This window comes from Macaca thibetana, chromosome 5, assembly GCF_024542745.1.
Source record: "Macaca thibetana thibetana isolate TM-01 chromosome 5, ASM2454274v1, whole genome shotgun sequence".
Classification (NCBI taxonomy): domain Eukaryota; kingdom Metazoa; phylum Chordata; class Mammalia; order Primates; family Cercopithecidae; genus Macaca; species Macaca thibetana.
The window spans coordinates 154,380,967-154,397,550 of NC_065582.1; the positions used below are offsets into that span (position 1 = coordinate 154,380,967).

General features: G+C 33.6%; 1 long non-coding RNA gene across 1 annotated transcript in view; it reads left to right on the forward strand.

Moving 5' to 3' along the window:
• The first annotated feature begins 13,490 nt into the window (after nucleotides 1-13,490).
• The window catches only part of LOC126955669 (uncharacterized), a 36,148-nt gene continuing 33,054 nt past the window's right edge, over nucleotides 13,491-16,584 (forward strand). Inside the window, exons 1-2 of the long non-coding RNA XR_007726038.1 lie at nucleotides 13,491-13,746; nucleotides 13,864-14,041. This is a non-coding gene — a long non-coding RNA (uncharacterized LOC126955669). The remainder of the gene's footprint in view (nucleotides 13,747-13,863; nucleotides 14,042-16,584) is intronic.

A 16,584-nucleotide genomic window follows, 5' to 3' on the forward strand; every position in this document is an offset into this window, starting at 1 on the left:
AGTAATGTCAATCTGTAATATCCCCAGCCTCCATCTCTAGTTGACATTGTAGATTTCACATGTCGTATTATTTATTGAACAGACTGTATGTTTGACACTGTAAAATATACAGTATTTTTTTCTTAACCTTGCTGCTTTTTCATATTTGTCTACATCAACCATTTGCTTTTTATCATTACATGATGCCCTCGATGTATTGTACTTTTTAAAAATCTTGCAGATATTTAGATATAGATAACTCCTCATAGACAAGACATGGGATGATAAAAAGAAAACAATTGTTTCATGGTAGCGATGAGACGCCTTGTTGAAATATATGCAAACAAACCTTTTTTTTTTTTTTTTAATTTTAATATCTGGAAGGGGCCTTCTTTTTTTTTTTTAAGACAGAGTTTCACTCTTGTTGCCCAGGCTGGAGTACAATGGCGTGATCTCGGCTCACCGCAACTTCTGCCTCTGGGGTTCCAGCGATTCTCCTGCCTCAGTCTCCCAAGTAGCTGGGATTACAGGCATGCGCCACCACGCCTGGCTTATTTTGTACTTTTATTAGAATCGGGGTTTCTCTGTGTTGGTCAAGCTGGTCTCAAACTCAGGACCTCAGGTGATCCACCTGCCTCGGCCTCCCAAAGTGCTGAGATTACAGGCTAGAGCCACGATGCCCGGACTGGATCCCTTCTAATAATGTAATATTTGATAAAGAAAAGTTGACTATTTCATTTCAAATTTGACAGATTTTGTAGTTTTAAAAAATGCATTTTATAAAAGCTTATATTGAAGAGCCTGATTCATATCATTAAAAAAACATTGATTTGTTTTCCTTAACTTATTTGGTTTTCATTATTAGATTTTGATCCAGATCTCATTTATGCTCAAATAATCTGTGACAAATTCATACCACTCATTTTCCTCAGAAGCTTTTATAAAATTTACGAGGACTTTACACGTCAATCTCTTAAGGTCTTGTTATTGAATTCTATTCTAGACTTCCACAAAGGCTTTTCATTCTCCAACTCCATTTAAATTTTGTAAATGCTAATTTACAGAGTTTATTCTAATTAAGTTGAATGTCCTATATCAATAATCATCCAAATAACATATCATTCTTAATTTCTTCATTTAGCTAGATTGTATTTATTTATTTATTTATTTATTTATTTATTTATTTATTTTGAGATGGAGTCTCGCTTTGTCGCCCAGGCTGGAGTGCAGTTGGGCGATCTCAGCTCACTACAAGCTCCGCCTCTTGGGTTCTCGCCATTCTCCTGCCTCAGCCTCCCGAGTAGCTGGGACTACAGGTGCCCGCCACCTCGCCCGGCTAATTTTTTTTTTTTTTTTTTTCGGTAAATATTTTTAGTAGCTATGGGGTTTCACTGTGTTAGCCAGGGTGATCTCAATTTCCTCACCTCGTGATCCACCCACCTCGGCCTCCCAAAGTGCTGGGATTACAGGGGTGAGCCACTGCACCCGGCCCATTTAGCTAGATTATTAAGGAATCATCTTGGAGCATTCTCTCACAAATTCCCTGAGGGACAGACCTCGAAATAGAAGCATCCTATTCATATAACAGGGCCGGCTCTGGGCAACAAAGTTAGTACTTTGCCCTTGGATTCAACATCAAACAAGATTACAAAGATTTCTCAACTACTACACCTGACAGTGCAAGCCACCTTTTAAAAAGAAATTTGCAGTGTCACTAGAGACTGCTTTTCTCTGAGCTCAATGAGAGCCCTATACACATATCAGAGGGTGTTCTGTGACCCTTTGTTTTTCCTGTCTATTGTATCATTTTGTGTGTTCTAATTTCAATGTAGTACACAGGATCAAGAGCACTCTAAAATTATTACTTTAGAAGAATGACTGAGATTATGAAATATTTTTAAGTTAGCATTTTATTTTGTATTTAATTTGGAATATGTGAAATCACAATATATTTTTCCTAATATGATTCATATAAACAACACATAATTATTGAACTCTTACCCTATCCTAGGCAAAAATATTTACACATACACATTAAAATAATAGTTTATGAGAGAGCACTTCAAAGTTACAATATTTTTATGAACTAAAGGACTTGAAACTAATCATAAGGATAGACCTAACAAAACTGGAAAAGCTTCACCCCCCTCACCCCAGTGGTAATAACTAGCCACCCACAAATATCTCTGGCCTTCTGGGGCAAAAGTTTTCCACAATTCCCTGTCTTGTCCCTACTACTCCCTTTCTCCTGTTCTGTGGAAACATTGAAATTTCACCCTGGAAATTTTCACTCAGTTTATTAGCAATTAACAAAAGCAATTTTAAAGTTTTTAATAAAATATGCTCATAGACATGCTCATTTTCTGGCCTTTCTGTTCATACACCATGCTCCCTTTTGCAGAGTTCTGGTCTTTATATTCTTGGATTTCATTGGCTGCAGGTGCAGTAAAATCACGAGGCAGCTTAGGGCACAGGATCTCACCAGGTCTGAGAACAAGTTTCATCTCTTAAGCAACCCTGTTTATGCTATGCGCATTCCATCGCACAAATAGAAAATTTCCTTTTGTGGTCAAATGATGGTTTTTACTATCATATTTTCATTTCTCTTAAATCATTTCACAGTTTAGTTGGGTTTGGTTTTCTTGAACAGGACCAAGCATTCCAGAAAATGTTTTGAAACGCTTATTTGTTTGCTTGGTTAGTTGACCCCAGATAGTGACAGAGTGGAGGCTTTACTCTGAGTGTATTCATACTCAAGACATTTTTATTGCTGTGCAGAAAAGTGAACAAAATTATCTTACACACATTCCCCAACACCAAGATCTATGCTATTTATAAAGCTCTCTGTAGGCCATTAACTTTGTTTTCAGCCTGGCTCTTGTAGGCATTTTATTAAGCAGTTCCTTGTGTTATGCTAGAACTGAGAATTTTTAAAAAATGAATAAGATTTGTTATCCACTTCTAGAAACTTTGTCTAGACAATGAGATACACGTATAAACAGACATTTGGAAACTTTTGAAAAATAATGGAAGATGAAAGCTCAGCACTCTTGATTACAAAGCAATATTACTCATCTCTGGTGACTACTGCATAAAGCAAACAATAGCTTTCACCTGACGAAACTGCATGATGCTGATGATAAGGAAAGGGACAGGGAAATGCTGGGTAGAGAAGGACAGGGTCTCCGGCAAGGGCTCCACACTCAGGCCTGGGCCCAGGAACCTACGTGAGGACAGACACTACTGTATTCGCACCCAAATGTTGCATTTTCCAAAACCACTCTGCCTGCCATGCCCACAAGCAGCTGGACGTCGACAGGAACACACAGGCAGAAGAAGACACCAACAGACCCCGGCAGGCCATCGACGGTGGAAAGACATGGACACCAAGGAAAATTTGGCCAACAGTGGTCAGAGGTGAGCCCAGCCACAGAGTGGCCCAACTCCAGGGGAAGACCACCTTCCCACTCCGTCCCTCTTCTGGCTTGCCATCCATCTTCTGAGAGCTACCTCCATCACTCAATAAAACCTTGCCTTCATTCTCCAAGCCCACGTGTGATCTGATTTTTCTGGTACACTAGGGCAAGAATCCTGGATACAGAAAGCCCTCTGTCCTCACAATAAGGCAGAGGATCTAATTGAGCTGATTAACACAAGCCATCTGCAGATGGCTAAGCTGAAAAAGCACACTGTAAGACACGCCCACTGGGACTTTGGGAGCTGTAAACACTTAAGGATAGACACTGCTGTGGGTTCAGAACTCAAAAAGACTCCCCAAGACCTGCCCATCTGCATGCTCCCCCTAGGGGTTTGAGACCCCAGGCATCAAAGATGTGAGCCACACCCTTGTTGCATGCCCTGAGAGGGCTACAAGGAAATTCTCCTCAGGTTACAATGCCCCAAATGAAAAGAGCCCAGCTGAGCTTCATTTTTCCTAACCCCGACCACAATGAAATAGTTGCTGTTTAAGCTACTAAGTCTAGGGTAGTCACATATCAATAATATGGGGAAAAGCAAGTAATGAAATTGTGTATGCATTAGAAAATGAGAGTGAAAAAAGTTATCATCCTTCTCAATATTTGATGCAACACACTAAAGAAAAATGTATCTATTTTCCTTCTTCACAGGCTGTTTTTCTTTATTTCTCTTTTATATATCCATGACATCTTTCTATTGATTTGACTATTAGAAGCCAAGAAAGTGTTCATGTTTCATTGTTTAAATTTTATTTTTCTTTTTACCATGTTTGCCTTCTAAATCAACCATTTACCTCGCCTGGACACTCAGGACACTCTGTCCTCACCTCTCTCTGGTTATCACATTACTTTGTAACTATGTATTTACATATTCAGGACCTTCCTACTCTGTATTATAGTGTCCTTCCAACAAAATCTGAAATTTACATTAAGAGGCAGTCTATGAGTTAAACAGGAAATTAGGAAAAGTGCTTAATGGAGAAACAAAAGAAGATCAGAAATTAAGAAGTTAAATCAGTTCAGCAAGACACGATTCTGAGGAAAATGTGTATTACTTACATTTTTAACTTTATCTTCTACTACAAATTCTTGACACACAATCAAGTACTTCTTCCCTATACCTGAAATTGTCTGATGCCTTACTGACTTACCGTGATGCTTTTTCTTCATATTGTACTGTCATTTTATCAAAACCTGTTGGATTTTTCTAAGACCATTAATCAATTCAACATGTAGACTACACTCTCAAATAAGTATAATTTTCATGTCATAAAAGAATTCTCAACTATGAAAAAAATTCCCAATCATTTAAAAAGAACTGACAGGGAAATATGGTCACGTAATTAATTCTATGATCTTAATCTCTTTAGGGATAAATCATTGTTTACTTTTTCCCCCATCCTGCTTTCAGGATGATTTTGTACAGGTATTCAGGTGATCCAGTATTCATAACTTTCAAAACCCATGCATTTGTAAAATGTAGCTCTGCATAAAATATCCATATTATTTGTGTATACGATACTAAATAAGAACATATGCTGTGTGCAAGGTCACTATTGGGCTGGAGGAAGAAAATGAGAAGAAGAGGAAGTACTAAAACTTAAAATAACTGTGTGTTAGGCACAGTTGTTCCACGACTTTGCAGGTTTTTGATCATTTAATCCAACAAGAACCTTCCTTGATATGTATTCATGTATGGACCAGCCAGGCACACAAGTATTAGGTAAATGTGAGGTTCCTTTCTCTGTTTTGAATTGAAAAATGTAACTTATTTCTGCTTTATTATATATTAGGAAAAAAAAACCCTCAATGTACCTTCAAATCATTTGTAATTATTTATGTTAGAAATATGAGTTAGCCCCCTTCATTATTATTCTATCTAGTTCTTTGGATTTATTTTAATTATTATTATTATTTTTTTTTGCTCTTCTCCACTGTGTTTGATTAATGAATTTATTCTGAAATGGAGAAAAGCACAAGATTATATACATTAATTTTAAATAAATGAACTCCTTTCACTTTAAACTTTCCAATAATGCTTAATAGAGTAGTAGCATGATATTTAGCAGCCTTATTACATCCAGAAGTCATTTATCAGGCTTGGGAAGCCATATTGATTGTGTAGCTCTTACTATAAAACAGTCATATCTACTTTATTTTCATTAAATTAATTTCATTAAAATGAACTCTATTTGCCTGAGGTCAGAAAAAAATTTTAAATGAATCTCAGTATTTTTCTATCTTTACTACCTCTGGATTTTAATAGACAACTGAAATGAAACATAATGCATTAAAAATATATGAAAAAATTAAACTCTAAGCTCAACACTATTGTTCAGGATTTGTAAGGATTTCAATTTTAATACCAGGTTTAATCAGTTTAACGTAAGGTTAAATCAAAGGTCATTATGTATTAAATGTTTTCATTTCTTTATTTTAAGCTGTATTATTTACATACTCTCCTTTTGAAATCTGAATAGAGGAAAAACATTGAGTATGCTTATAAAAGAATTAGATGTGGATTTTTAAAGAAAAATCCTACAAATAAGTTATAAAATAATTTATATTTTAATATGTAAAAAATTAAGCCTAAAATAATCAAAAAACATTGTCATATTTGTAACAGAAAAAAATATAACGCCTGATATTCAATATAAAAATACATATCATTGAAAATACTTGTTACATTAAAATATTACAAATTTCCCCTTTCTTTTTGATATAAAAAATATTTTTCTCACATTTACATATTATTTACTTTTAAAGCAAAACACAATTTTGTGTGTTCAGGTTGGAAGCATTGTAGTATTACTTAAACATGTATGCAAAAATAGAAATAAACTTCTAATATATGTACCATTTAATCAAAACGTGCAAATTTTTCAATTAAAAATGAACAACACAATAAAAACAATAAAATATATTTTAAAACTATTTTATTAATGTGCTCTTCTGCTGAAATAAAATAGTATTCAAACCGTGGATATAGTTCTGACTTCTGTAGCCTAAACATGTTTATAGTTCTCTGTGTTTGCTCAATTTTTGCTTAACATTCTCTGTTTTCACTAAAATCTCAATGAAAATCTCAATTCCTTCAAGGTGCCAGGACAATATTTGGTCTTTGCCTGGTAGAAATGCCTTTGTACAGTATAAAGTTAATAACATTTCTCATTAATTCAACTTAATTTAAACAATACTCTGTGGTAAGTGAGTAGAAACAAAAAAAGAAAACACTTAAAAAGTTATGAGAAACACACGCACAGTAAATACCTCACTGTAATATTTTATGATAATCAGCTAGATAGTCAAAGATAGATATAATGATATGTATGAGATACACATATCTTATTAAAATTATAGAAAAGTAAAAATAAATTCATATTCAGGCATTTCTGGGCTCTGGGGCAACTTCTGTGGACTTCCAGGTGCTTATTAATCTCAACTTGATGAATATATTTATTATCTTACTTCTTGTAATAATTGTTAGCAGTGGTGAATTTTGAGACTAGTTGCAATTATGAACATGACAATAAACAGGTACTGGAAGCTCATGAATATTGAATGAAATTGTGGCCAGATAAAGTATATCCTGGATTTATATGTGACAACATTTTTTCTCCTTCCGTTTTGAAATTTGAGAAGAAATATAAAAGTCTGAGTCTAAAAACTAACAATACTGATTAATTAACTCTTGAAATTAATCATTAAATTGGAAATGTTTAAAGGTACAGCACTGAGACAAAAATATGCAGTAAATTGTGTGCATATGAATTTTATGAGCATCTGTAAAGCAGATTCACTTTCATATTTCTGTCATCCTTAGCTTGTCGACTACATATCCTGAATTTTCTGACAGAGTCCCGGTTAAATTTTTTAGAACAAAAATAAGTTTTCATTCAACAAAGTATTCTAAATTTGTGGTCCGTTAGGTAAAACTATAGCAAATGCTCTGAGTTCTTAGAAAAACTTTAACTCAATAGTTAAAATAATGCTTCAACTAAATGCAAAATTTTCCCTGGGAAAAAAAAAAATTTACTACGGTTTATTGTGTAGGCAGAGGACAGAAATGCAGAGGATCAATGAGTTATGTAAAAAAAAAAGCATACCTCAAAAAATGTTATCAAAATAGATCAATGATCAGCTAAATCTTTCAGTATGCAAATAATTTGGTTATTTTGAATAATAACTTAATTAATATTAGTCCTCAAATATCAAGTGTAAATCAATTACATTAACAATGACTTGATAATTTTTTATTAATTAGAGGCCTTGCAGTGAGAAATGAAATAAACACTTAATGAAATATTTTTCTTAGAGAACCTTTTAATGTGCAACCTAGCTTTAATGTTACCATCACTCAGAGTAAATTTATCTTGCAAACTGAACTATTATATTTATTTTGCATAATTATTGTAAAGTGTACATGTTAAATTAAGCTCTTAGATCATAAAAACACAATCTTTAGCATAGATGTCCTCCCTGCCTACTAGAGCTTATATTATAAAAGTAACATATTCTACTTTTATATCTCTTCTGAAACCTAATATCAAGAAATAAGCATTTAAAGTGAAAGAATAAACCTCAGGACTCCATTTGATGCCATAATTTACTGTAAAGTTTTTTCTGAGGACAAAGGAGTTAGGGCCATTCCACTCTATGTATTCTTTACCTAAAATTAAATTTTTCATTGCTGGCTATGGATAATTTGCGTTGCAGCTCTTCCATATGAAATACAAGTTTTATGCCATAAAAGTGTATAATATTTCAGAAATAAAATCCATACAGATATCAGGGTTTCACTAACCTTGACTTTATTTTTGGAAGAAAATAATCACTGCACGTTTCCAAGAAGAGTTAATACAGTGAGTCAGACGCAGTACTATCTGGGAGGAATTAGAATCCAGATTATATTAATCGGTATCTACATCCTCTCAACTTTGTGACACAGAATTCAAGGACAAAAAATTAAGGCTGAGGATTAAAACAGAAACAATGTATTAAAAGTATTGAAATGTATTTTCTGAAAACTGTTATTATAATTTATTTTAAATCAAATTATGATTTAAATGTTTTAACTACAGTACAGATAACCTTTCTGAAAAAAAAAGGAGTGAATTTAGGAAGAGATTTTAGATTACTTGGGCATTATTTGCAATTACATTTCAAAACTAGCTAGATTTTAAAAGATTAACTCTTTTACAACAACTATATTTTCTGAACAAATCAATGAATTAAAATATAATTTTCTATTTTGGTTTGATTATATATATAACAAGTATGGGATAGCTGTTATTGAGTAATATTTAATAGAACATTTTAAGGAGAATCATTGTTATATTAGCATCGGATGGTCATTTTGTGACTTGGAAGCGTTTATCACTTTAATATTCGTTTCCTTGTAGACAAATGATAGAATACATTTTATTAACATGCAGAAGAATCTCTGATTTTTGAAAAAGTAATAATTTGACAGTTTTTGAAATATTTGTCTTCAAACTACTCCTATTCCTTTCTTTTAACAGAACACATTTGGAGGATGATGAGCCTGAATTTAGAAACAAAAAATTACCCCATAGTGAGCACATCTCACAATTTTACTCCATTGGGGAACCTCACACATTCTGGGATTTCAGTTTGTTAATAATAAATATTTCATTTAAACCTTAAATGTCCAAAATGATACTTAATTTTACTCTGAAATAAAACTAAACTGTTAGCCACTTAATACAATATTATATGGGAAAAAAACTTTGTTTTTCTACATCATGTGCAATGTAGGTTCTATTTATTACTTTCCCTTGTAAGAACTAAAAAATAAATTTTGTTTATTACATTTCATTTTCCTTAGTACACAAATAGAATCATTAACATACAATTGGAAATTTATTTCAAATATAATGCCATTTCTACTACATTAACTATAATTTTATTTTTTAAATTCCCTCCCTCTCTGTGTCTTCCAATTTTTCATTCTCTTTCAGTTACAGTTAAGTTACCAGGAGACTGGCATTTCCTCTGCACTCAATTAAAAAACAAACAAACAAACAACAAAAAAAAAACTTTTACTCTTCAAAGTTTTATGACATGAGTTTAGATACAAAATTAATTATATTTACTGTATGTGAAAGTATAACATTTAGTTTTATGACAACAGTTGAAAAATCAATGGACAAAATTATCACTAAAAAATATGTTTAAATCAGTAACCCCACATACTGTTGTTGCTGCTTTCCCTAAAAGGAAACAGGTATATAAGACTTTAATCACAAAAGTATAGGTTAGTAGGTTTCAGTTAGTACCTAGCAAAAAAGTCATTGATTGTCTATTTCAAGAAGAAAATTTATAAAGGCAGAGCATTTTTTAAACCATTTGTAAATAGTGTAAATATTTTTTTCTTGAATTAGCACTGCAGGAATTGTAAGATCATTTTGAGATATACAAATTCACACAGACACACAAATATGAGTGAGCAATATTCTACAGTAGAGTGTTTTAAATAAAATAACTATTTTTTTCTGCAACCAGAATATTGAGAAATAAAAACTGGAAAATCTAATGTGGATTTCTTATATATAACTTACAAGCTTGTTACTGAGGTGACAGTGTCATCTATACTCGGTAAAGCAATTTAGATTCACTGTAATTTGTACAGCAATGTCAATGTATTTGTTTGATATTCAAATGTGATGCTATGCGCAGCTTGAAACACTATTTTTATATTTTCCCATCAGCCTTGGTGGATGTGACTTCATATTCTTGTACATAAAATTTAATTCTCCATTATTTAGTTGTAAATGAATAATTCATATAATTCAAAACTCTGCTTACAAAAAGTATAACCATATATGCATATAACTACATATATGTGAATATAAACTAATATATAGAGAATAGATTTTTTCTGATATATGAAAACAAATGTGAATACAAGTCACTGTTATTTGGACTTACATAATATATAACTAAAACAGCATTAGCATGAAATGATCCTCAATATCTATAAATGATGAAGCAATAACCTCTTTTTGTCCTTTGTGATGCCTTTTTACAAGTCTGGAACATCTTTGGACTTGACTGAGGAGCTAAGAAAGCTTCTAAAAACTCTGTTCTTAGTAACACCTGAATTTTGACCTTGAGGTTCTCATCTGTCCTCTTTCCGTAAATTCTGTACCACTTCCAGAGACGATTTCTAATATAATACTATCTTTTACATATCCTAATAAGAATAACACTAAAAAATTAGTCTCTTAAATATCAAATAACATTCTTCCAAGATTGCTGCTAACACTGCAATAATTGAAGCCATTAAAATAATAGGTTAGGAAAGTTGTTTTTAAAGTTAATTTCTAGCTATAAAATGTTATGTGTTTGTAAATTATTCTAGGATAAGAAATTTACATAAGGATAAATAAGTTCAAAGAAAAAATTCTAAAAAGAAAAATATGAAATTAACATGTTTTCAAAAGCATGACTACTCAAGTCTTTAATCATTATTTTCTATGGCTTTTTCTTCCACAAGTGGCTAAGGTCCCAACATGAAAAGTCAGATAAAATGTGCAGTGATATGAAAAATGAAGTGTTAATTGTGCTTTTATGGATAAACTAAATCACTTTCTATCACTTATAATTTTAGGAAAAACTCAAAAATAGTTCATCAATGAGTTCATCCTATTTACACATGCTCTCACATATCTTCTCTACTTTTTAACCTTAATTTATTTAATTTACTGCTTTGGATTTTTCATTAATTCTTAAAAATTTGATCTTAGTACACCAAAAAGCAATTCCAATACTTTTTTCTCCTGGCCTTTTTACCTAATATTTATTTCCTTAAGTAGTATTGCAGTCTAAAATTTCCCTGAGGGCAGGACTCCAGTCAATCAATTTAGATGTTCATTGATTGATTTTTTAATGAATAAATATTTACATAACTTCTTAATATAACGCACACATGTAAGATATATTAAACTTAAGATCCTTTGCCACATTGTACCTCTCCGCCAAGTACCTATTAAGAGGCATTACTAATCACGCAGTGGTTGCCTGGATATGGAGCGCACACTGTTAAAAAATATACTTTTAGACACCTTTCTTTCCAGTGTCTCTGCTTTTAGCTGCCTCAGTTAAACTTGCTGAAATATAAACAAGCTTTTCAAATATTTATTTGAAAACCATATAAAGTTCAAGGGCATCCCAGTAGGCTCACTGAAATCATTCTGAGGATAAAGTTCTCAATCAGGTTTTTTTTGTTTTTTTTTTTTGAGATGAAATCTTGCTCTGTCACCCAGGAGGCAGTACAGTGGCACAATGATCACAGCTCACTGCAGTCTCGACCTCCTCTTGGGCTCAAGCAATCCTCCCACCTCAGCCTACAAAGTAGCAGGGACTACCACTGGGCACCACAATGCCTGGCTAATTTTTGCATTTTTTGTAGAGACACGGTCTCCCTGTTTCCCAGTCTTGTCTGGAATTCATAGGCTCCAGATACCAACCTGTCTCAGCCTCCCAAAGTGCTGGGATCGCAGGTATGAGTCACTGTGCCTGACCTATTTTCTTAGATTTCATGGCAATTCCAAGTTTTGCTACTATGAAATAGTTTTCAATCCCAAGTATGTATTTGTATATGCTATCTACATAGATAAGTTAATCTTTCTGATAGAGAAAAGGCCTACCAAAATAAATTTTGACCATATTCATAGCTATCTCATACTCTTTCTTGACAAACGAACCCTTATTTCTAAAAAAATCTGTTGGATATGTCCAAATGGAACATTTGCAGATACTTAAAGTTGTCCAATAACAAATACAAACTGATACTTCTAAAAACTTGTTTTTTTTTCTATTACTGTATTAACTTTACTTCATTTATTAAAAATGCTTTAGATTTTGAAGAGTTTTATCAGGACAAAGGTTAATTTTTTAAAAGTCTTTTGGACATACTGGGCTTGAGTCTGTTGGTCATATCTTTGTAGATTGCACAGATATATGTTGAATCACATCAACTCATTGTCAGAAATAAAGATGGAACATAAGAATACTAGCTGAACTTTGATGTGGTAGATAAAATTCATTTATAATGGTACATTTTTAAAACAATTATCATAGAGTATTAAAAATGTCCTTCTATATTTAGTAATAGATGGTATTAATATCATCTACTATTCACTTACCACAAAAATATTATATCATCTAATTCTTCTTCTTCTTTTCTGCTTTCTTTGTCTAATCATCTGATTTACTGGTGTAGAATCTCACATAGCAGCTTTCCAGACCAAGGCCATGGGCACATAACTATGAGATCCACAGACTGTACCACATATAGTACCATCCAGAAGCTTGTTCCTGATAGAACACCTGATAAGCCCTATTATAACCTCCTTAAGGCACAGTTAAGGTGCCAACTTGAAAATGAGGTTCTGAGGGAACCGGTTGCTATTCATTAGAATGTTTGCTATCTCCTGTAGGAAAAGAATACATTCACCTCTTGCCTGGATTACTCAGCCTCAGAAATCTCACTAGCTTTTACCCTCACTTTATTTGACCTCTGATCAAGGAAGTACCAAGGAATGACTCAGTAGGTCACTTGAGTACCAAAGTTATTTCTCCCTGCCCCATTTATAGTAGTTATTCTACCTTGTTATTATGATGAGGTTTCCTTATTTGTAAAAATTCTAGAAGTACGGTGTATCTTTCTTCCCCTACCAATGTACCCACATGAGTAGGCCTACATGGCCAGGATGCAGCTACAGTTTTATGTTTAATGGTATTCTTTAGAGTCTCTGAATAAAATAAGTCCTCTTCTGAGACCTAGTACCACTATTCCCACAAAGTCTAAAGTGTAATGGGCAAAAGCATATATCCACAATTAGGTCTTTGGAAGGGCTTGTTAGCAGGGTCACTTCTACCTTCTACCTTGAAACTACCTCTAGTCATTGGTTTCTGTACCCATGTGTCTTCCTATTAGGGCAACAGCATGAGATAATAATGCTTGGTGCATTCTACATTCTAATGAATAGCAACCTGTTCCCTCAGAACCTCATTTTCAAGTTGGCACCTTAGCTGTGCCTTTAGGAGGTTATTATAGTCCTTATTAGGCATTCTATCAGGAAGAAGTTTCTGGATGGTACTATATGTGGTACAATCTGTGGGTCTCATAATTATGTGCCCATAGCCTTGGTCTGGAAAGCTGCTATGTGAGATTCTATGCCAGTAAATCAGACACTGAAAATTCTCAGAAAACGTTGTTGGATGAGACACTATGACTGGAAAGGAGAAACTCTTACCTGAAAAAGTATGCCGGCTACAGTCAGAATGAAGCACTGCCCTTTCCATGAAAGATGGGGTCTGATGTAATCAACTTGGCATCTAGTGTATTTTATTTTTATTTCATTATTTTTCTGTCCTCAAGGTAATGCGTCATAGTTGGACCTAAGTGTTGTTCATTGTGAAGACAGGTTGGACACTACAGTGGCAGTGATTGGATGAGACTGAGTGCGAAGGAGCCTTTTCTGTTGGGTCCAAGTACTCTTTGAATAAGTTAATATTCAAGCAATAATATCAGAAACTGGTTGGATAACATCTTTTAGGTGAGTTATCTTGCCCATTTTTTAAGCTTTTGTTTCCTAAATGCTCTCTTGTGGGTATTAATGTGTAATTAAAATATTCCCACACTTTGTGCCTAATGTTGTAAGTCCAGTAACATGTCTTTCCTTTGGGTCTCCTTAAATTTGTCCTTCTCAGCATTCTGTATAATAATCAAAGGCATTTACCACTGCCCACACTTTCAAATAAAGCTCTGTATTGGGTAATGTGTCTTTCCAAATAGAGTGGATGTCCAAGAACTGTGCCCAAAGCTCTGCCCAACATGAAGATTGCTCATCACCACTATCATTTAGGCCTCCCAGTAAGTGAGGCTGTAATGGTAACAGTACGTTTTCACCTTCCACCCACAAACTTATCCAACCCTTCCTTGAAACAAGTCTGGCCTTTTCTATCTCTGTCAGCTGTTCATAAAGAACCGTTTGTAGAGGCATAGGTGTGAGTTACAAGGTATCGAGGGAATCTGAGCCAACTTTTCACACAGCTTACTTGTACCCTCTCAATCTTCTCAAACCCAACCTTCTATGTCCTGTATCTGCTGTATAATGAATTGCTATTGGTGTCACCAACTGTTTACATTTTGACTGTGTGACATTTGCCAATCTGGACTCAGGATTGTCAGTTTTAACAGGATGAGACCTAAGTTTTGTGCCTGGTCTTCAAATCTGTCTGTCCTCTGGGTTTAGGAAATAATCTGTATCTGTAAAAACTGCCAAGGAGACTCACACTCTTTCCTTTCATTTCTGAGTGATTAATTTGAGCCTGACATGTTCTCTTATTGGCCTATCAATGGTACTTGTTAACAAACACTTAATTCCTCAGTTCTTGAAGTTACTATTTTCTCTGTACCACTCAAAAGCTAGAAATGGTGCAACAGTGCACCAGTTAGTATATCTCCTTCCTAGTCCACCACAGATTAAAGTCTGACAATCACACTGCACAGCATTCCAGGGACCAGCAAGATCCTACCTACCACTATAAGAAGAGCATAGATTTCAGCAATTTGAAAAATTTAATTTGACCGTCTGTGAGGTGCCAAATCTGCCCTAAATTAATAAGATGAATTTTCTGTTTCATGCTTGCTTTATTTTTAAGCTCTCAGAGAACCAGGAGAACACAGACATTCCCTTGTCACTTGGGGCCGATAATCTCATTTGGATATATGTGTTTTAATGTTCAGACACAATGTTTTCAGTGGTTATCAAGAACAAAGCTGAACCTGCAACCTGTGTTCACATCATCATTCTCAACAAATATCAGCTTACTAAAGTAGGAAAAAAAGAAAAAAAAGTTGGAAGTCTGAGATAAATTTTTATTTATATTTATTGAATAATGGCAGTAAAGTATCCTCAGACAGAGGAATAAGTTCATGTAATTCTGGGACTTAAATGTCTCTGTATATAAATAGTTACTGTTCCATGGAAGTCAAATATATAGATTTAATATTTTGAATTTATTTCATTCTTTTTCACTCAAGCTGACATACTATAACAGTTCATTTCTCATAAGAATAAATTTGTAAAAATAAAACATTTATTATTACAATAAGGATTTTAAGTCTCGGAGATGTATTCTTGCTGGTACTTCAACATCAGTGCAATGTCACCATAGTGATGTACAATTCTGATAAATCGTTTCAGAGATACCATTGTGATGATGTATTATGACTCACATATACATCATCATGGTTATCATGATGCTTTATTAGTGTCATATGTCACCAAAATGATAGGGCTTTGATGATATAGAATTTCTCAGTAAAATAGTGATGACAGAAGTCATCTCTTTTGGACAAATGCTTTGTAACTGCATTCCTGAAAGTTTATAAATATGCCATCTACCTTTTCTATACTATCTTGAGAAAAAAAATACATTCAAGAATAGAAACAATGTGTGGTTCTTTTGATGCACAAAGCTGAATTTTGCAATGTGACATGCATGAGGCTTTCTTGTTATGGAATTCTTCCACATTGATTAACTTGGTTTTTTCCCATTCTAAATTGAAATATTTTTCTAATCTCCATATATCAGTAGGCTGAAAGGAATCTACCACAGTCTATGTTACTATAAGGAAGAGATTCAAAATGCAGTGACTTAAACAATACAGATATCCATTTCCTTTGTGGTAGTCTAGAGATACCTGAATATTACAGGACGGCCATACGGTCCTACTCCTTTAGGTCATTTTGCATTCAGACTACTTCTAACTTACTTCATTATCCTGTAGAATGTAGGCTTTATTTACACGGTTAAAACTGTCTCACCAAGTATATGGACTCTTTCCAGCACAATGGAAGGGGGAAAGAGACAGAGGAGAGAGCAAATGATCAGTTTCCTTTGAAGACAGTCATGCAGAATTTCACAACACTAGCCTACGTAGAGTAATATAATTCTATAGAACATAATACATTTCCTGTAATTTTTATATTTCTATTACTCTATTAAATACTTCATGTATCATATTCCTTAGATAAATATGTTTTATTAAAGTAAACTTATCAACAGCAAATAGAACAATATATAAAAGTGT